Source organism: Loxodonta africana, chromosome 7, assembly GCF_030014295.1.
Source record: "Loxodonta africana isolate mLoxAfr1 chromosome 7, mLoxAfr1.hap2, whole genome shotgun sequence".
In the NCBI taxonomy this organism is placed as follows: domain Eukaryota; kingdom Metazoa; phylum Chordata; class Mammalia; order Proboscidea; family Elephantidae; genus Loxodonta; species Loxodonta africana.
Genome location: NC_087348.1, coordinates 111,062,988 through 111,086,419, shown reverse-complemented (window position 1 = coordinate 111,086,419; position 23,432 = coordinate 111,062,988).

Here is a 23,432-nt window from a genome sequence, read left to right as displayed (position 1 = left end):
ATAAAGGCGCCTGTTTAGCTCTCACACTAGTCTACATTCTCTACATTAAGCATTATCGGTCATAAATGGATATTTTGGCCTCCATCTGCCACTCATTTCTCAATTTGTTCAGAACTCAGCTAAGGAAGAGAGTCATTAGGTACTTTAGTCTGCTCAGAGACCTCAACACACCCATGAAAGTGAAAATATCGTAAATCAGATTATTAAGTGGATGTGGGAGAGGGAAAGTGGAGGAGTGCAGGAGCACATGTGGTCTTTATTTCCACTCAGGAAAGAACCTCTGGAAAGGGGGTGAGCCTGCAGCAGGGCAGTTTATCTCAGACTCGGGAAAAGCTCCCTCATTCTATTGGCTACATAACCAGAAGAAGGGATTACCAAAGAACATTGTGGGATTTTCTCCCCAACGATGCCCTTAAAAGTCTTATATGCGTGTATGGGGAATTAAGTATAGGTAATCATCATAATCATCGATAAAATTGGTTGAGCTGGTTAGTCACTCAGAAAGCCTAGACTGCTTCTGGTAATAGGTGAGACAGCTGTACCGACTCCCTCAGGACAATGGAGCACTTATTACTTCATAGACCAAGTTAGTGAATAGAAATGAATAGAAACCCTAGTGTTACAGAATGTCATATGCATTTCAGACAGGACTTTTAAAGGAACCTAAGTAAAATCTAGCATTAATTATACATTATTATTACCTTCTTCCCCTCATTATTCCTCACTTCCACTTCCTCAACTAGTTGAGATCTGGCCTTTAAATCACTAAAGTGTTTGTTCCAATATATTTTAGGAAACCCTAGTGGCGTACTGGTTAAGAACTATGGTTGCTAACCAAAAGGTCCATGGTTCAAATCCACCAGGTGCTCCTTGGAAACTCTATGGGGCAGTTCTACTCTATCCTATAAGGTTACTATAGGGTCGCTATGAGTCAGGATCAACTGGATGGCAGTGTGTTTGTTTTGTTTTGGTTTGGTTTAGAGCCTGGACTATAAGGATTTTGGAAGTTTGGTGAGAGGTGAAAACAGAAAGTTGAAGGCAAGGTTGAAATCAGTGACAATTTATAAGGATTATTGTATGTTTGGGAGGATAATAGATGGAAAGGAAAGAGTTTTGGAAATCTAGGTCTTGTGACAGATATTCACAAACAGCCAGTCTAGGGACTTCCCCAGACCAATGTGGAGGGGGGACAGGAAAGTGCAGTCAAATGTTGTGTTCAGGAGCTTGGAGTCAGTCAGAGTTGGCTGTAAGAACTCTTTCTGGTCTTTCCTCTTGCGCTGGTTTGGGGCCAAGTGCTCATGGATCAGTTTTACCTTGAGGTTCTTAAAAGTACTATTGATTGTTTAAAAAAGTAGTTATTTTAGATTTATTATGTTATTCAATAAATATCCTTGAAGGGCGTGCTTAGTGCCAGGCACCACCCTCAGCATAGGTGAGAGAATAGAAAAATTGGGAAAGGACAGCTTCATGGTGGCCAAAGAGGAGGGCACAATGTCCTGCCTACATGGTTGGCACTTTATACTTACTGCTCCAGGGTTAACATTTTGCGGCTCAATGGATTGAATTAAATTAAACCAACTAGAATTCTTAACATGATGGGAGGATATGTAAGAATAATGAATGCCCTCGTAGTTCTGACAAAGAAAGACACCATATTGTTTTATTGTTGAGAGTAATAAAAATTGCCCTAATCCTTCAGTGAGCAAATGGCTCTCTGAGAGAGGTAGTGGGGACAGGCAATGGTTTCAAGGAGAGAGATTTGCTGGAATTCACTAATGAAGACATGAAAATGTCAAAACACATCTCAGGCATTAAAACATATCCAAGGGCATGAATTTGGAAAAGTGCCCTATTTAAGAAAATGCCACAGGGTGTGTGTCCTGTAGCACTAATCATTATTGGAATATGAAAAATGGCCTGTGGTTATAAATTCAAGGGTGACTGCTCATAACGGCCAAGGAGGGCTATGTACATCCTTCCAACTGGCCAAATCTTCCTTTAGAAATTAAGAAGAATTGGCATAAAGGAGGAGGGGTAGATGTCCTTCCTCTCACTTCTAAAAACTAAAAAAGAGCTGGGTGTTAATAAAGGTCATCTAGCTAAGCTACCCATTTGAAATGCAAGTTTCCCAAAAGATATTCCAAATGTTAAAGTATCCAGGACTATACTAAAAACCAAAAAAAAAAAAAAAACCAAACCCATTGGTGTCAATTCCAACTTATAGCGACCCTGTACGATAGAGTAGAACTGCTCCATAGGGTTTCCAGGGAGCACCTGGTGGGTTCGAATTGCTGACCTTTTGGCTAGCAGCCATAGCTCTTAACCACTATGCCACCAGGGTTTCCAGGACTACACCAGTCCATGTGCATTCTACAGGCAAATTAGGGCACTCCCTTCTGGAGGGTGCATAACTTGATAAGCAGATGACTCCTTTGTGAAATTAGAAATCAGTGCCATATTGTGGTGGCTTGAGTTTTGCTATGATGCTGGAAGCTCTGGCACTGGTATTTCACATACTATCGGGATCACCCACAGTGGACAGGTTTCAGCAGAGCTTCTAGACTAAGACAAACTAGGAAGAAATATCTGGTGACCTACTACCAAAAATTACTCAACGAAAATCCTACGGATCACAACATAATATTTTTCTATGTAGTGCTGGAAGATCATCGTCCTGTGTCGGAAGGCAATGATGGACTCAAGAATGCCAGCAATTACGAGGAAAGCAAGAGACTGGGCAGCATTTCATTTTGTTGTACAGGGGGTCACCGTGAGTTGGAGCCAACTCAAAGGCAGCTAACAACAACAACCCTTTCCAATGGGTGGTCTGTCGAGTCTCAGTGCCACAGACTGTGGGGTAGTGAGTAGAGTAGGGTTGAGCTTCAGCTCCCATCTATCCCCTTTCCTGGGTATTCTTGCAAAGTGACCAGCCAACATAGCTGTACATAATAGCCATGTAGAGGACAAACCACACTGGTTCATGTATTGAAGTGTCAGGTAGCGATTTAGAGTCATTGCAGGAGGTGGTGGCTACAACTATGAAGTACTGTTAGGTTTAGACAGGAGCATGCATAGTTGTAATTACGGGGCGCTGGTCCCTGGGCAGTTCTACTCTGTCCTATAGGGTTGCTATGAGTTAGAATTGACTTCACAGCAATGTTTAGTTTTTTTTGGCTACTGGGTGGTGCAAACGGTGTGACTACTTGACGGTTTGAACCCGCCCAGTGGCACTATGGAAGGAAGACCTGATGATCTGATTCCATAAATATTACAACCAAGAAAAACCTATGGAGCAGTTCCATTCTGTAACACATTGGGGTCACTGTGAATCAGAATAAACTCAACAGCAATGGATTTGGGTTTTCTAGTTTTAACCCCTTAGAATATCAACCTGGTTAATTTCTTTCCGTCTACAGGTCAATGAGCATCTACAATGTTTTTGCCAGTAATTCTCTCTGGCCCTCCCCACTCTATCTGCTCTACTTCAGTTAGCCTCAGGTGAAGGTTTAGGAAGGTAGAGAGTGGTGCCCAGGATCCTTTCTCTGAAATCAGAAGAGGTTAAGCGACACATGGCTAAGTCACTTTCCTTTTCAAGTTCTGGCCATTCTTGCCAATAAAATGAAAAGTCTACGCAAACAAATTTTAAGACCCCTCTCAGCTCAAAAGTCTGAGCTAAGCAGAGCCACATTTTCTGTAACTACTTATTAAATGACAACTCTTAACTAAATAAAAACTGCCCAGAGAATCCCTGGCACATTTGTTCACAATATTTTACTTATTGTGAACTATATCAAGGTTTTTTTTCTTCTTTTTTAATATCATACATGTCTTGAAATAAACTCTCTTTCAGTCTAAAATGCAAATTCTAATTTTGCTTTCACTTATATAAATCCAAACTAAAAAAAAAAAAAAAAAAACACAAAAAAATCAGGCATAAATTATTTAATTTCTAGTCAATACTCAAAAGAGCCCACAGTTAACATAGCAGGAACAAACATTTCTGTGATTTTTAGGAGGTAATAATCTTGCTAGCCAAAAGAGAGTGATTGGCAAGTCCTCAGTCTGTAAATCATATGTTAGAATGGTTTGAAATAATAAGTACTAGTTTTCAAATTGCAAGCTTGTTCTTTCAAAGTGGCTATTGAAGGAAAATTAAGACTTTGCTGTATCAGAATTCAGCAAAACATACATTTTAATATTTCACATAAACCATAAAAGATTGGTTAAGTGAATGAGGGTCAATTTTGGAGTAGAAGGCAGGTTTCTGATAACAGTAATATGAAGAATATTTATTTTTCTCTCATTCTAGAAAGTTTAATTTACAATGTTCTGGGTAAAGTCCACGAGGTTTAAAAAAAATCTTGCCAAATGAGCACATTTTTCAGAATAATCACAGAAATGCTGAACTCCAATTCGTGTTTCTGTAAACAGAGTTCTGGGGTGGTAAAGATATTCCAGATATATAAGGTGCTACAAATATTTCACATGGTTTAAAAGCATTAGTATGTATTTTTCAGAAAAGTAAAACAATCTAGATGAATTTACATCAAATATTATGAATTATTTATGTGAGATTCTTATTCCCCAGGCTCAGTCTCAAATAAATATCTACAGTATGCCTACCAGGACCTTGAAAATATTTCTCTAAGCACCCATGTTGATTGAATTATATTCTCTCAGCCATAAAAAGTTAAGGGAAAAGAAAAACTAAAGCAAAGGGAATTAAAAGGAGAATAAATTTTATTTCAAAATTATTTAAATTATTTTTTGTAGTTTTAAGTAGCATTTCCTGGAAAACTGAAAAAAGAATACAGCTTAATGTAAGGGTAACAAAATGGTAATTACATGTGCAGATAAACCAGGTCATCAAATGTTGGGAATCACTAGTCTCTATGAGTTTGTGAGCTGCGAATTGAGACATGGGCCGCAGAGCGGTTGGCATTTTTGTGCAGGAGCGATTCTGCACCTTTCTGCATTCTCACCCCATTCTGAGGCTCTTTTCTTTCTGTCTCTCCCATCTGCAACCTCCCTCTCCTGACTTTCTGCCCACGTATTCCAGCTCACTATCCTTGGTTCCCTGTTTATTATATCTAAAGATTCTGGAAGGAAAAAAAAAATCTGATTCAGATTTCTGATATTTTTGGGTGTTATGTCAGATAGCCCTAAAACAGACTTGGGTTACCAAAAATCTGTGTTTGACTTATTTTCTGTCTTTAATGTTAAACCAAACCAAACCAAACCCGTCGCTGCCAAGTCAATGCCAAATCATAGCAACTCTATGGGACAGAATAGATCTACCCCATAGGGCTTCCAAGGCTGTAATCTTTATGGAAGCAGATCACCACATCTTTCTTCCATGGAGCAGCTGGTGGGTTTGAACCACTGACCCTGAGGTTAGCAACCAAGTCCTTAACCACTGTGCCATCAGGATTCCTTCTTTTAATGTTACCTGTTTCAAAGGACAAATGTTACTCCCTGATCACCCGTGTACAATAGTATTCCACCCACTTAATGTCAGTTGCCAGTTACCAAAATCAGAGACAGGATTTCGTAGAAAGACTGAGGGCCTCTCCCCGACCCAATGTCCTTTCAGGGAAGGAATGAGGAAGAAAGACCTCCAATCTCTCTTTCCTTCCACCCTCCCATCTCCTGCCATCACCTCCTATTATTAAAGCCCAAACCGGAAGAAGCAGGAGAAAAAGGTTGGCACTGAATCTGGAGGGAATAGAGAAGATATTCTTACATTCACTTCACTCTCTACCTCTTTACCATGTTGTATTTTCTTTAGAGACTGGCATTATACTGCACTAACTTTGGTTTGCTTGATCATTTTTGTAATAGGACATAAACTTTATGGGAACAGGGACTTTTGGATGCTCCCTATTCCAAGTTTTCTAGAAAACTGTTTAGCACATAGTAAGCAATCATTAAGTATTTGTGGAAGGCAGGTAAGATAAAAGGAAGGAGAGAAGGAAGGAAAAAGAGAGAGAGAGAGAGATGGAGAAAAAAAAAAAAAACAACGAAAGGAAGATGGGAAATAAACATAAAGAAAGAAAATACGAAAATTTCCAAACCTGTGTAAACTATCAGGAAGATGTGATTTTCCAGAATATAGTGCTGACATCCCTGATGGTATGTGAAATGATTTTAGGTGGTATCTGAATAAATACTTTTTTTTATTTACTCATTATGTATTTAATGGTTATTAGATGACTTTATTCCTCAGAATGGGGCTTGAATAGGTATTTTAATATAAAAATTACCTTTATAGAAAAATATTACATATATTAAAATTAAACAAATGAAGGTTTAGAAAAAAATAGAGTTAAACGTTTTCCATAACTCTGTCTTTATAAACAAAAATGATCTTTTACATCTTTACAGTATTTAAAACCAAAAAACCAAACCCATTGCCATTGAGTCGATTCCAATTCATAGCAACCTCACAGGACAGAGTAGAACTGCTCCATAGAGTTTCCAAGGAGCAGCTGATGGATTCCAACTACTGAAACTTTGCTTAGCAGCTGAGCTCTTAACTGTTGTGTCACCAGGGCTCTTTGCCATGTTTAAAACTAAACCTATGGCCATTGAGTCAATTCCAACTTATAGTGACCCTGTACGACAGAGTAGAACTGCCCCACTGGGTTTCCAAGGAATGGCTGGTGCATTTGAACTGCTGACCTTTTGGTTAACAGTGGTAACTCGCTATGAGTCAGAATCACCTTAACACCAATGAGTTTTTTTTTTTCTTAATAGTGTTTAGTGCTGTTCAAATCCATTTCACACCTACTATCCCATGTGATCTCACAACAACACTGTTTACCAGAGAGTTTAAGAGAGAGTTTCCAGAGTCCCAGGTCAAGTTAGACTAAAGAACATGGCTTAAGTGTTGACATGAGCTTAGTTCTCCAGTGTCTTGCTGAGTGAATCTCAAAGGGTGACAGATATTGAGTGTGCTGCATACCATTTATAAAGGATGGAGGGTTAAGAGCACAAGCTCTGCAGCTAGATGGCTTTGGCCCATCTCTAAAAATTACTAGTGATATGACTGTGGGCAAGTCACTCATCCTCTCTCTGCCTTGGCTTCCTCGTTTATTGTTGTTAACTGCCACCGAGTCAGTGCTGGCCCATGGTGACCCCATGAACAGTGGAAAAAAATGTTAGCCAATATTGTGCCATCACCATGGTCAGCTGGGAATTAGACCATTACGAACCTTAGGGTTTTCATTGGCTAATTTTCAAAAGCAGATTGACAGCCCTTTCTTTCTAGTCCGTCTTAGTCTGGAAGCACTGCTGAAACCTATTCAGCATCATACCAACACACAAGCCTCCACAAATACATGGGTGGTGGCTGCACGTGAGGTACATTGGCTGAGAACCCTGAACGGAGCCTGGATCTCCCCCATTGGAGGCTAAAGTTCTACCACTGAGCCACCAATGCCTCATTTGTATTGTGGGATAATAATTGCCTCCTCTCTCATTGTTTTTTTTTTTTTTTAGTGGAATAAACAAATTAATATAAGTACCTAGAAAAGTGTCAAGGACAGTAAATGCATTGGTTTGCTAGTGGGGGACTATTTCTAACCAGGTGGAATTATAGCTTGCTTCCTCCTATCCTCTTTCTTTCCCTATGTGGGCAGAAAAAGGTTCAAGAAACATGCCATGCACTAAAAATATATCAGTTTGGGGTGTCCAGCAATGATGTACTGCTACAGGGGTACTGGAGGAGAGGAAAGTAAATTTTAACGATAAAACTCTGAGTAAACAATCCATGGATATGGGAGATGACTAGAGAATCTACTGAGTGATGCAAAATGTGCATGTCATGACAATCAGCTGCGGGAGAATCTGAAAAAAATCTATTTTGATGTGCAGGTTAGTGTCATTCTATGAATAATGATGGAGTCTGCATTTTTACTTCTTCCATTGGGGACATGCACTTGAATTTAATTGGAATACTCTCACTTGTGTCATGCATCTGGTGTTTGCTGAACTTGCCTAAACCTCGTGCAGCACTACATACTGTTAAGTCATATATTATAAATGTGTGCATATTCAAACACTAATACATGAATTCTCTGAACAGTGTTCCTACCTGATAGAACTTCGATTCCCTTCATTCAGCATCAATTTATTTACCATTCTCTTTTCTTCTTCTCCTGTATCTTCAGTTAATATTGAGATCAAAGTACTGAATAAAGCCAATTAACAAACACAAAGCCTCCCAGATTTGGAAATTACTCAATGATTGTATGAGTTCCTGCAAATTTTTCATCAGATTCCTCTAGACTGGACAATGAGAATAGGAAGCAGGAAGCAGAAAGCCCCTTCTTCACACTTCCATGTTATTAAGGTTGCCTTAGTCTTCACTCTTCTTCTGTCTTCCTTTCTCATTATCTAGTTTTCACATGCATATGAGGTGATTGACACATTTGAATTGTGGCGTTGGTGAAGAATATTGAATATACCGTAGACTGCCAGAAGAATGAAAAAAATCAGTCTTAGAAGAAATACAATAAGAATGCTCCTTAGAAGTGAGAATGGTGAGACTTCGGCTTGCTTACTTTGGACACACCATCAAGAGGGGCCCATTGCCAGAAAAGGACATTGTTTTTTGGTAAAGTAAAGAGTCAGCAAAAGTAGGGAAACATTTAATGAGGTGGATTGACACAATAGCCACAACAATGGCATCAAAGAGCAATGATCATGAGGACGGTGCAGCACCGGCCAACTTTCATTCTGTTATACATAAACCAAAAACCAAACCAGACTCGCTGCCCTTGAGTCGATTCTGACTCATAGTGATCCAGTAGGACAGAGTAGAACTGCCCCATAGGGTTTCCAAGGAGCAGCTAGTAGATTTGAACTGCCAGCCTCTTGGTTAGCAGGCCAACCCTTAACACTGTGCCACCAGGGCTCTTTATAAGGTTGCCATGAATTGGAGCTGACTTGATGGCAACTAACAACTCCCCAACCTAAATAAAGGGGATGTGGTGTCCAGAAATAAAACTGGGATTGCTTCTGTTAGGAAGGAAAATAATGAATAAAGAAACACAAAAGCAAGCAAAGAGGAAGTCACAAAGCCAACCAATTTGATCTGAAAGGGAGTGATTTTCAGTCTCTCCCTGAGAAAATGCTCAGTAGAGGCTCTCTTGACCTGATAGGAAAGCACAGTGGTGGTGTCTTCATAAAAAGAAGGCATCAGAGGTGCCAAGGGTCTAGACACAAAATATGATTCCTTTTAGGAAGGCTGAAGAGGAAAAAGGTTCCTGGTAGCCTCTAAAAATTATAGAATAATGTCTCTATTTTATCGATGATATTCCTGCCTGGGTAAGAGATTCTGCTTTGGTTTTTTAGTTGAACATTTATGTTAAAACCCAAGCCAGTATGGCTTTCATTGTCCTATTTGGGCTTGTCCCATTGGATATTTTAAAACAGGAGAAATACATAAAATTTAACCAGCTGATCATCTTTTGCTCATTATTTTTCTCGATAGCCAAGTTGTTCCCAACCTAAATGGTGAAAAACATCTTGAATTATCAAAATTCCCTTTAAACTCAGTTAGTGCAGGGTCTCAAGTCCTCTCATTTATGCAGATGACACAACCTTACTTGCCGAAAGTGAAGAGGACTCAGAGTACTTACTGATAAAGATCAAAGACTATAGCCTTCAGTATAGATTACACCTCAACATAAAGAAAACACAAATCCTCAAAATTGGACCAATAAGCAACATCATGATAAATGGAGAAAGTATTGAAGTTGTCAAGGGTTTCATTTTACTTAGATCCACAATCAGCACACATAGAAGCAGTAGTCAAGAAATCAAAGGACGTATCACATTGGGCAAATCTGCTTCAAACCAAAAAAATTAAACTCACTGCACTCAAGTTGATTCCAACTTACAGCAACCCTATAGGACAGAGGAGAACTGCCCCATAGAGTTCCAAGGCTATAAATCTTTTACAGAAGCAGACTGTCACATTTTTCTACTGTGAGAAGCTGGGTGGGTTCGAACTGTCAAACTTTTGGTTAGCAGCTGAGTGCTTTGTGCCACGAGAACTCCTTAATCTTCTTCAAAAGACCTCTTGAAGTGTTGAAAAGCAAAGATGTCACTGACCCAAGCTATGGTATTTTCAATTTCCTCATATGTATGCAAAAGCTGGACAATGAATAAGGAAGACTAAAGAAGAATTGACACCTTTGAATTATGGTGTTGGTGAAGAATACTGAATATACCACAGACTGCGGGGAAAACAAAGAAATCTGTATTAGAGGAAATACAGCCAGAAGGCTCCATAGAAGCGATGATAGCGAGACTTCCTCTCACATACTTTGGATATTTATCAGGAAGGACCAGTCCCTTGAGAAGGACATCATGCTTGGTAAAGAAGAGGGTCAGCAAAAAAGAGGAAGACCCTCAACTAGATGAACTGACACAGTGACTGCAACAATGGACTCAATCATAGCAACGATCTTGAGGATGGCGCAGAACCAGGCAGTGTTTCATTCTGTTGTAGGGTCCCTATGAGTCAGAACCAACTTCATGGCACCTAACAACAACAGTGCAGGGATTTAAAAAATGACCCTAATAACATTTGAGCCTTCAGACATCCCCGGCTGCAGAGATGGCACAGGTCAACAGATCTCAACCCAGAGGACCAACTTGGACTTTAGATTTGATTGGGTTAGTGGAGTCAGAGACTTTGAGCATGCTGAAGGTCACTACGAGAGCTACGAAGTAGGATGGAAGCATTATTGGTAGACCATCAGGAGTTGGGCCGATTCAGGGACAAAGAGAAAATAAGTTGTCAAGAACTTTGCCATGAATAGAGCTTGAGTTTTCTCATGTGCTTAATGGGAATAACGATAGTACGTCTTTCATAGGACTGTTGTGAGAATTAAATGAAATAATTAATGTAATGCTCTTAGCAAAGTACTTGCAACTCAACAATAGCAGCTTTGCTTTTGTTTTTATCATTATAAACACTATTATTGTAATTATTAAGTCAGTATGGAGAAGGAATAACCCTAAAATATTTCAGGAAGTTTTTTGTGATTTATTCAAGAATCTTGCATTTTACTGGCCTTGAATGTCTGAGGGAAACTTGGGCAAGTGGCAGAGGGTTTTTTAGGTTTTATTTTCTACAGGACCACAGGTGAGTTGGGAGTAAAGAAGCAGGCAGGATAACAGATGAAGAAATTTCAGTGAGTTAGAAAAAGGCAGCTTGGAGAGCTCCTCCAATTTTATACCTGAGGAGGCCTGTGTTTCTTCTCTTATTATGACTTTCCTTACATGGAATGCTTTCCTAATTGCCTCATTAAAAGAAGTGCCACTTGCCATAGTCCTCTTATCAAATAGAAACAGAGTTAAGCCTGAAATATGTTTCTTCCCCCGTGAACAAGATGCAGTGGCTATTCCTCTAAACAGGATACCGGAATAATAAGTAAGCATATCATCACTAAAATGCAGAGCTCTTGGAAGCCAACAGCCCCAACTTGAAAAAAAATGTTGGTAATGGTATTTGCAAGGAGTCCTGGTGGTACAGTGGTTTAGTGCTCAGCTGCTAACTGAAAGGTTGGTGGTTCAAACCCACCAGTGGCTCCACAGGAGAAAAGACCTGGCGATTTGCTCCCATAGAGATTATAGCCTAAGAAACCCTATTGGGAAGTTCTGCTGTATCCTACAGGGTCTCTATGAGTTGAAATGGACTTGATGGCAACCAACAACGATATTTGCAAGGATATCCACTGAAGGGGCCCTCTTTTTCTAGCTGGACAAAATTCTTCTGCCTCTTCTGTACCAGAATTTCAAAAAATATGAAGAGTAAGGCTTAGACTCCAACTCTAACCAGGTTTTACAGTAAGAAGCATGACAAAGCAGTGTGGCTGTCCACGGAAAACCCCAGGTTAAATGTCTGAGTGGACCTTGTGGTTAAATCCAGGCTGTGGTTACTGAAATAGATGATGCTACAGTGTGATTCCAACCCACAGAAATGTGATGAGGACAATGATACAGCTGTTTGGAAAGAACCTTGACCTTCCTGTTCCTGATAAAGTTATATATATATATATATATATATATATATATATATGCATACAGGTACACATACATACACAAACGCATACACCGATGTCCAAATCTTTAAAAATAAAAAAAGTGAAAGTCATAGAGAACTTATTTATTGTAACATCCAGGGGTCATGAGGAACTATTACCCACTGGAAACAAGAAGAAGACTTACTCAGCAGTGTGGATGAACCATCACGAATACTTCGAAATCTCTCTCTCTCTTTTTATTGGATTGGTGCTGTTATGCATGAGAATGCTGTTGGCAGATGATACTACAGGGCTTTATATCCTTCTTAGAACTGTAATTACATTCTCCTAAAGACCTAGGAATGTTTTGAAGAAGTTACCACATCCAGAAATGCTTCCTGCACGGTCCAACATTAGGGGAAAGAAAAAAAAAAATGAGGCTCGCAATTCCGATACTTCTATCTTCCTGGAAAAACCTGCCAGTGGCTTGTGAAACCCGAACTTATCTCTCTGTCCAGTTGCCTGTGTGGTCATGACTGTGACTCTGCCCCAGGCAGGCAGTGGGCTACTGGCCATGCAATGCTTACTGTATAAGGGAGAGAAATTGTTTGAGTACCAGAAAGTCAAGCAGTGATCTCAATCAGCAGAGTCTGGCTGGGAAGTACAGCTGGTCCTGGAAAAGAGCATGGCACTTCATCATATGTTTCATTGCTATTAATGTGGTGAAAAACATAGTCAGCTCCTCTCTTAAATCACAGAAATCACAGGCAGCAACAGTTCATAGGGAATCCACATGTCAGCTCATCTGGACCGTGTGCTAAGGGAAGCATGAAACAACTCCACTATTCAATTAGGTGAGAGTGAGGCTGATTGAGTGGTGGACAAGCACCCCTTTCTCTTGTTCCAACACCCACGCTCTTGCCCTGCTTCTTTCATTAACGTGAGCTCACAATTAAGACACAGTGCTCTCAAGATGCAGCTTTCCTTCAGACCTGGAATGCGTCTGTGCCTTTTCCTCTCTTTGTCCCAGTGCTGTTGCCCATTTGAAAAACCCAGAAATAAAGCTGTCAGTTTAAGTGCATTAAATCATGAAATGATGAGAACAAAGCCACTAACTGATCACGGATCCCAATAACAAACCTCAAGGGGAACATTTTCCTGTCACGGATGCTCTTTCTGACTGTGTCCACCTTTGCAAATATTTTACACTCTTGAAAGATACATTAAATTTTATTAACTTTAAATGAAGTTTATTTTACTTTTATGTGTTTTAATCTATGTTTTAATGTAATGGGAGTTGTTATTGATGGACACATCTCAGTCCCATTTGAGAGTAAGCGAATGATGCAGCTTCTTAAATATTTTCCATTAATATGTTGAAGGCACCTGAGCAGTAAAACCATTCAGCAGCTATTTATGAATGTAGGCTCTGGAGCTGAAATGTCCATACACAGCCAATCTATGGAGAATGGAATTAAATTAAGAGATGAATAAGGCTCTGGTGTGGTGAAGTAAATGTAAAAAAGTATAAAGAACATAAAAGGTAGAGGGAAAACAGAGACGGGACAAATAAAAGAGAAATTTTATGAATTACAGCAGATATACATGCAATCATATCTTGTTTTTTAAAGTGTTTTGCTTCCAAGGAGTCCAAGCTGAAGGTTTGATCAGTTATTTATTTAAAAATATTTAGAGTGCATCTACTATGTGCCAGGTACTAACTAGGCACTTGAGATATGATGACATAGTCCCTGTCAGTGCAGATTTCATTATCTTTTGGGGAAATGAAACTGTGATACTACTCTTTCTAAAAACTCTATAGAGATGTGAAGAAAAGTACTTCAGGAAAATGTACTCCATTGAGGCTGGAAATTGGGACTGTGTCATTGAGGTATTGGAAGAATATTCCTAAGTGGTATATAGCAAGACCCTAAGGAAAGAAGAACTTAAAGAAGAGGATGCATCTGTATGGGGCATGGCACCAAGAGAGATCTGTGGGTCAGGAGCATGGTTCCAGGTAGAAAGAATGACACAGCAGAGACAGCAGGACTAGAAAAGGTCTGACTCCACAGGGAAAACCCCACATGACAGAAGGAAATGATAACATGCTGTGAAGATGGAGTAGCAGAACTTAAGGAGGAGGAACTGGGCTGGCCCAAGCTAATACTTTGTCCAGTACCTTACAGTCATGGTGAGCTCACCGAAGTTTTTAACTAGACATCATTAACTTTGTTTTCCTGTAAGACCATTGTGGCAAGTAGTGTGGAGCATGGGCTGACGCAAACAAGAGGCACCCAGTGGGGGATTTTCATAATAATTTAAGCCAGAGGTCTTAGTCTGGGTCCTCTAGAGGAGAAAAACCAGTGAAAACCGAAGAAAAAAATTAAAGCCTCAAGTTGCAATATTGAAGGATTCTATGAGCAAAATATTATTGAATGACACCAGAAGTATCAAAAGAAGATGGACGGAGAGGAGGCAGGCCAAGATGGCAGAATAGTCAGATGCTTCATTTTGTCCTTCTTACAACAAATATTTGAAAACAACAAGTGAAACGGATATATATGAAAGTCTAAGAACCCTAAGCATCAAAGACAAAGCTGAAGAATCAGATTGAGTGTCAGGTGGAAGGAAAGACCATTCAAAAACAGTGAAAAAGAAGACTTACAGATCCCTGGCATCCTGATAGCTGAATCTGCACAGCACGGACATTTGAGGCAAGCAGCAACAACCCAAGTAGAAATCCACCCCACCTGGTACAGCTAAGCAGAAGCATCTCGGTATGCACCTCCAAAGTCAAACAGGAGTGATATCAGATCTGCAAAAGTTAAGTGCACACACCCAACCCACCATGTGCACTCCAGCCTTTTCACCCCTCCCCTCCCAGAGCTCTACAGGCCAAGGAGCACTTCCTCCCCCTCCCTTATTCCACTTCTCACACCAACACTAGTCCGGTGGCAATCAATACTGCCACATGCCCTAATCCAGGAACTCATGGCCCTTCTCTTTGCTAAGCCACTAGTGCAGGGGGACCATGGGGTTGCAGCACCATCCACCTACTCTGATCACCTGCACCAGCATGTCCATATTGGAACAAGTAGGCAGGGTTCCCAGCTGAAGCCCACTTACAGCAGTGAAGTGTGAGCTACAGACCTGTGGCATTCCAAGCTATCTTGCACCTCTTAAACTAGTTAGCTCTCTGACTGGTCCTAGGCACTCACCCCTTTGCCCAGCCACTGGTGCAGGGTGTCCACAGACTTGCAGGGCCCTCCACCCCCTCTGATCACTGCACCAGCACCTTGTTGGCTGAGCTGGCACAGCATAGTCATATTGGAACAAGGTGGGCAGAATTCCCAGCTAAAGCCCACTTCACCTGCAACAGCCAAGCAGAAGCTGCAGACCTGTAGCATTCACTACTGCCATGCCCCCTAAGAAGGGAGCTCAACCACCCATGCTGGGGGCCTGAGGGCTGGTGGCACTGCCCACTCCATAGAGCCAACCACAATGGGGGCCTGAGGACAAGTGACATCCCTAGTCCCTCCTGCCAAAAGAACCAGGTGCCTGAGTAAAAGCTGCACAGCCCTCATCCCCACTATGGGCTCTAGCAGACAGGGCCATGCCATCCGACCAGGTACCCATGAGAAGCTACCAGCCCCCTGCGTTGCCTCTCAAATCACCTCCCACTGCAACCAGAGACTTGTGCCTGCTCTGAATACCCCACCCCCACCCCCCAACAGCCCTGCAAGTCCAGGACTACAGGTGAGAGTCTCCACATCACACACCCAGTGACTGACAACCCGGGCACATTAGCCCCGGCCATCCAGCATGTGGCCGAGTGCACACACAGCACTCAACCCAAAGACTAGGGAGAACATCCCCTGCACCCACAGCCAGGTGACTAGTAGGACAGGTACATTAAAAAAAAAAATTTTTTTTTTTAAATGCCACCTACATCCTCAGCAGCCCCTCAACAACAGTAAACAGGGTGCCATACTCTCACACCTAGTAGCTGCTTTGCCCACCTGGAGACCAGGAGGTGAGAGCTTCACCATGGCCAGTATAGTGACCAGAGTAGCATGCATGTCCAGTCTACTCGAATATATCAAATGAGAACAAAACAATTATTCAAGATGCCATAACAAACATGCAATAAATAAATGAATACAGTAATTTCTTGATGCTTTGTAGACAGTAAAAAAAAAAAAAAAAATCAAATCACATAAAGAAGCATGACAGGATGGCTCCAGTAAGTGACCAAAACAAAGAACCAGAAAACCTTCTGGAGGAATATAAGACAATGGAACTACCTGATAATGAATTCAAAAGACTAATATATACAGAGATCTCCAAGTGATCAAGAAAGAAATCAGGGAAAATAAAGATAAAACCAAGGAAAACACAGACAAAGCAATAGAATTCAGGAAATCAACACAAGAACAAAACAATAAAATAAATAGGCTACTGAAAACCACACAAAAATGGTAACTAGAAATCCAAGAGATTAACAATAAAATTTCAAAATTAGAACCTTGATAGAAGGACATAGAAGCAGAATTGAGACAATGGAAGACGGAATTAGTGAGATCGAAGACAAATGCCTTGCCACCAATTTGTTTGAGGAAAAATCAGAAAAAAAGAATGAAGAAAGCCTAAGAATTATGTGGGACACTTTCAAGAGGAAAAACCTATGTGGAATCAGAGTTCCCAAATGAGGTGGGGGGTGGAGGTGGGGTTAATGGAAAACAAAGAGGAAATTGCTCAAGATTTGCTGGCAGAAAAACCTCCCTAATATCATGAAACACAAGAAGATATCCATTGAAGAATCTCAATGGTCCCTTAACAGGACTGCCTCCAAAAGAAAGTCACAAAGACATATAATCAAACTTGCCAAAACCAAAGACAAAGAAAGAATTCTGAGAGCAGTTAGGGAAAAACAAAAAGTTACCTACAAAGGGGGACCAATAGACTAAGCTCTTATTACTCAGCAGATATCATACAGGCAAGAAGGAAATAGGATGACATGTATAGAGTCTTGAAGGAAAAAAAAAAAATCCAGCCAAAAAATTATATGTCTAGCAAAATCATCTCTGAAATACAATGGTGAAATTAGAACATTTGCAGATAAACAGAAATTAAGGGAATATGTAAAAACCAGACCAAAATTACAAGGAATATTAGAGAGAATCCTCTGCTTAGAGAACCAACATCAGACAACAATCCAAGACTAGGACACAGGACAGACTGACCAGATACCAAGTCAAGTACAGAATTCTCAAAAATAAAACAAAACTAAAAGACTGAATATAAGGAACTAGAGACATCAATATGTAAACAAAAACACCGACAAAATGAAAAAGAGGGAACAAATGGTATAGTAGTAGAACTTCCATACGGAGAAGGAGTCAAGTTGATATCAAGATGAAAAAGCTTTGTTTAAACTTAGGGAAATAAAGGTAAATTTCTAAGTAATCACAAAGGAAACTAACAAATCTACCCATCAAAATAAAAAAAGAGAAAAATATACTCAGTAAACAGAAAATCAGAATAATGAAATAAATGAAAAGAAAAACCATAAACAAAAAGAACTCTGCACAGAAAACTTAGCAGAACAAAGAAAATAACCATCAACACCGTCAAAAACGAAACAACAGAATGACAGCAATAAACTCATAAAAAAGAGTTTATTACCTATCAATAAATACACTAAATGTAAATGGCTTAAATGCACCAGTAAAGAGACAGAGAGTGGCAGAATGAATTAAAAACAAAAAAAAAACAATCCACCTGTATGCTGTCCACAAAAGACACACCTTAGACACAAAGACATAAACAAAACTCAAAAGATGGAAAAAATATATCAAGCAGACAACAACCAAAAAAGAGCAGAAGTGGCAATATTAACCTCTGACAAAATAGACTTTAAAGAAAAATCCACCACAAAGGATAAGGAAGGACATATATAATGATTAAATGATTAAAGAGTCGATACACGAGGAGCACATAACCATTATAAGTGTCTTCGCACCGAATGACAGGGCTCCAAAATATGTTAAAAAAAAAATCTCCAGCAGCATTGAAAAGTGTGATAGACAGTTCCACAATAATAGTAGGAGACTTCAACATGCCACTTTCAGTGAAAAACAGAACACCTAGAAAGAAACTCAATAAAGATACTGAAGACCTAAATGCCACAGTCAACCAACTTGACCTCATAGACATATACAGAAACCCCACCCAACAGCAGCAAAAGTATACGTTCTTTTTCAATACACATGGAACATTCTCCAGAATAGGCCACATTTTAGGCCACAAGGCAAGTGTCAACAAAATTCAAAACATGGAAATAATACAGAGCATCTTCTCTAATCATAATGTTATGAAAGTAGAAATCAATAATAGAAATAGCAAAGAAAAAAATTAAATACATAGAAACTGAACAACACCTTGCCTATAAACTACTGGGTAATAGAAGAGTTCAAAAATGGAATTTAAAAAATTCATAGAATCAAATGAAAATGAAAAAACATTTTGCTAAAACCTTTGAGACACAGCAAAAGCAGTGCTTAAAGGTCAATTTATAGCAAAACCACACACATCAAAAAAGAACTGGCCCAAATCAATACAATAACCCTACAACTCAAACAAATAGAAAGAGAGCAGCAAAAGAGGCCAAAGGCACCAGAAGAAAGAAAATAATAAAGATTAGAGCAGAAATAAATGAAATAGAGAACAGAAAAACAATAGAATCAACAAGACCAAAAACTTTGAGAAACCATTGGCCAAACTGACAAAAGAAAAACAGAAGAGGAAACAAATAATCAAATAGGAAATGAGATGGGTGATATCACAACAAACTGAAATGAATTAAAAAGGGTCATAACAAATTACTATGAAAAAGTTGTATTCTAACAAATTTGAAAACCTAGAGGAAATGGACAAATTTCTAGAAACACACTACCTACCTAAACTAAAACAAACCAATGTAGAAAAACTAAATAGACCCATAACAAAATAAGAGATTGAAGAGGTTAAAAAAAAAAAAAAAAAAAAGCCTTCCAACAAAAAAACCCCTGGGCCAGACAGTTTCACTGGAGAATTCTACCAAACTTTCAGAGAAGAGCTCACACCAACACTCTTCATACTATTTCAGAGCATAGAAAAAGAAGATATACTCCCTAATTTATTCTATGGTGCCAGAATAACCCTGATACTAAAGCCAGGAAAAAAAGAAAACTACAGACCAATATTGCTCATAAATATAGATTTAGAAACTCTCAACAAAATTCTGGCCTATAGAATTCAAGAGCATATAAAAAAAAAATATATCATGACCATGTGGAATTCATTCCAGGTATGCAAGGATGGTTCAAAATCAGAAAATCAATCAATGTAATCCAGCAAATAAATAAAACAAAAGAAGAGAATCACATGATCATCTCAATCGACACAGAGAAGGCATTTGACAAAGTCCAACACTCATTCCTGATAAAAACCCTTAGCAAAATAGGAGTAGAAGGGAAATTCAACATAATAAAGGGCCAAGGGCATTCACGAAAAATCAATAGCCAACATCATTCTCAATGGAGAGAAACTGAAAGCATTACCATTAAGGACAGGAACCAAAAATGTCCTTTATCACCGCTCTTATTCAACATCGTGCTGGAAGTCCCAGCTAGAGCAATAAGACAAGAAAAACAAATATAGGGCATACGAATTGGTAAAGAAGAGATAAAACTATCCCTATTCACAGATAATATGATCCTATACATAAAAAAAAAAAAAATTTTTTTTATCTAGAAAACCCAAAGAATACACAAGAAAGCTACTGGAAATAGTAGAAGATTTCAGCAAAGAGCAGGATACAAGATTAACATACAAAAATCAGTTGAATTCCTCTACACCAATGAAGAGAATTTTGAAAAGGAAATCAGCAAATCAATACCACTTACAATAGCCCCAAGAAGATAAAATATTTGGGAATAAATCTAACCAGGGACATAAAAAACCTATACAAAGAAAGCTACAAAACACTAGTGCAAGAGACCTACAAAAAGGGAAAACATACCATGCGTATAGATAGGAAGATTCAACATTATGAAAATGTTAATACTACTCAAAGTGATTTGCAGATACAATGCAATCCTGATCTAAATTCCAGCAGCATTCTTTAATGGAATGAAGAAACAAGTCACCAACTTTATATGGAAAGGGAAGAGGCACCAGATAAGCAAAGCATTATTGAAGAAAAACAAAGTTGGGAGCCTCACAGTACCTGATTTTAGAACCTACTATACAGCCATGGTAGTCAAAACAGCCTGTTATTGGTACAGTAACAGACACATAGGCCAATGGAACAGAATTTAGGATCCAGATGTAAATCTATGAGCAGCTGATATTTGACAAAGGGCAAAAGTCCATTAAATGGGTAAAACACAGTCTTTTTAACAAATGGTGCTGACATAAATGGATATCCATCTGTAAAACCATGAAATAAGATCTATACCTCACACCATAGACAAAAAGTAACTCAAAATGGATCAGAGACCTAAATATAAAACATAAACAATAAAGACCATGGAAGAATAAAATAAGGACAACTTTAGGGGCCTGAATACAGGGCATAAAGAGAACAGAAACCATAACTAATAATGCACAAACTCCAGAATATAAACTAGATAACTGGGAGCTCCTGAAAATTAAACACTTATGCTTATCAAAAGAGTAAAAAGAGAACCCATAGGCTGGGAAAAAAAATTTTGGTTGCTATATATCTGACAAGGGTCTAATCTCTAACATCTACAAAAATACTTCAATACTTCAACAACAAAAAGACATATAGTCCTATGAAAAAATGGACAAAGGAAATGAGCAGATACTTCATTGAAGAAGACATGCAGGCAGCTAACAGACATGAGGAAATGCTCACGATTATTAGCCATTACCCATGCTGTTGAGTTCCTTCCAACTCATATTAGCCATTAAAGAAATGTAGATCAAAACTACAATGAGAGGCCATCTCACCCTGACAATACTGGCACTAATAATAATAATATAAAAAAAAACAGAATACATCAAATGTTGGAGAGGTTGTGGGGAGATTGAAACTTTTGTGCACTGCTGGTGGGAATCTAAAATGGTACAAACATTATGGAAAATGATATGATACCTCCTTAAAAAGCTAGAAATAGAAGTACCGTACAATCCAGCTATCCCATTCCTAGGAATATACCCTAGAGAAATAAGAGCCCTCACATTAATAGACATATGCACACCCATGTTCACTCCAGCACTATTCACAATATCAAAAAGATGGAAACAACCTAAGTGCCCATCATCAGATGAATGGGTAAACAAATTATGGTACATATGCACAATGGAATACTACACAATGTTAAAAAAGAATGATGAATCTGCAAAACATCTCACAACCTAGATGAATCTGAGGGCATTATGCTGAGTGAAATAAGTCAATCATGAAAGGACAAATATTGTATGTTACCACTATTATTAAAACCTAAGAACAGGTTTATACACAGTAAAAAGAATCTTTGATGGTTACGAGGGAGGAGAGGGTTGAGGAAGGGCAATCACTAACTAGATAATAGACAAGTTTTAGCTTTAGTGGAGGGAAAGAAAACACGCACTACAAGGGAAGCCAGTACAATTTGACCAAGGCAAAGTCATAGATGTTTCCTAGACACTAGGAACATCTTGAGGGATAGAGTTGCTGGGCCTGAGGGATGGGACCATAGTCTTGGGGGGCTGGGGGGAGAGACATCTAGGTCATTTAGCATAACATAGTTTGTAAAGAAAATGATCTACATCTTACTGTGGTGGGTAGCATCTGGCCATCTAAGATGTATCTATTGGTCCCACTATGTTCTGGGCAAAGGAGAATGAAGAAAACCAGACAAGGAAAATACCAGTCCAAAGGACTAATGGACCACACGAATCAGTGCCTCTACCAGCTTGAGCCCAGAACTAGATGGTGCCCCATACCACCACTGCCTGGTCTGACAGAGACCTGAACAGAGAGTCCCAAACAGAGCCGGGAAAAAAAAAATATAGACCAAATTCAGGTTTGAGAAAAAAGACCAGACCTACTGGTCTGGCAGAGACTAGAGGAACCCCTGAAACTATAGCCCCCAGACAGTCTGCTAACTCAAAACTAAAGCCACTACCAAAGCCCACTTTTTAGACAAAGATTAAGTAGGCATATAAAGCAAACAATAACACAGGTGAGGAACATCTTTCCTAATTCAATCAAATACATGAGACCAAATAGTCAACTCCTGCCCAAAAGCAAGAAGAGAAGGCAGGAAAGGACAGGAACTGGATGAATGGACACAAAAAACTTGGGGCAGAAAGGGGGAGCTTGCTGTGACATTGTCGGGATTGCAACCAATGCCAGAAAACAATGTGTATAAATATTTGAATGAGAATCTAACTTGAGCTGTAAGCTTTCACCTAAAGCTCAATAAAATTAAACAAATAAATACATAAAAAGAAGACGGATGGAATACATGGAGTCATCACACAAAAAAGAATCAGTTGATATTCAACTATTTCAGGATCAAGTATTCACGGTATTGGAGGAAGAAGTCCAAGCTGCACTGAAGGTATTGGCGGAAAACAAGACTTCAGGAACTGATGGAATAAAAATTGAGATATTTCAACAAATGGAAGCACTTACTCATTTATGCTGTGAAATTTGGAAGACGGTGCCTGCCAACCAACTGGAATAGATCGATATTCATGCCCATTCCAAAGAAAGGTGATGCATTAGAAGGTAGAAATTATCAAACAATATCATTAACATCATTTGAAAGTAAAATTTTGCTGCTGATAATTTTAAAATGGTTTGCAGCAGTACATCATCAGAGGACTGCCAGAAATTCAAGCCAGATTTGGAAGAGTACATGGAACCAGAGTATCTTTGCTGATGTCAGATGGATATTGGCTTAAAGCAGAGAATACCAGAAAGATGTTTACCTGTGTTTTATTGACTATGCAAAGGCATTCAATTGTGTGGATCATAACATGGATAACATTGCAAAGAATGGGACTTCCTGAACACTTCATTGTGCTCATGCAGAACCTGTACATAGATGAAGACGCAGTCATTCAAACAGAAAAAGGGGATACTGCATGGTTTAAAATCAGGAAAGGTGTGCATCAGGATTGTATCCTTTCATCATACTTATTCAATCTCTGTGCTGAGCAAATAATCTGAGAAGCTGGACTATGTGAAGAACGTAGTATCAGGATTGGAGGAAAACTCATTAACAACCCGGGTTATGAAGATGACACAACTTTTCTTGCTGAAAGCAAAGAGGACTTGAAGCACTACCTGATGAACATCAAAGACTACATCCTTTGACTACGAATTATACCTCA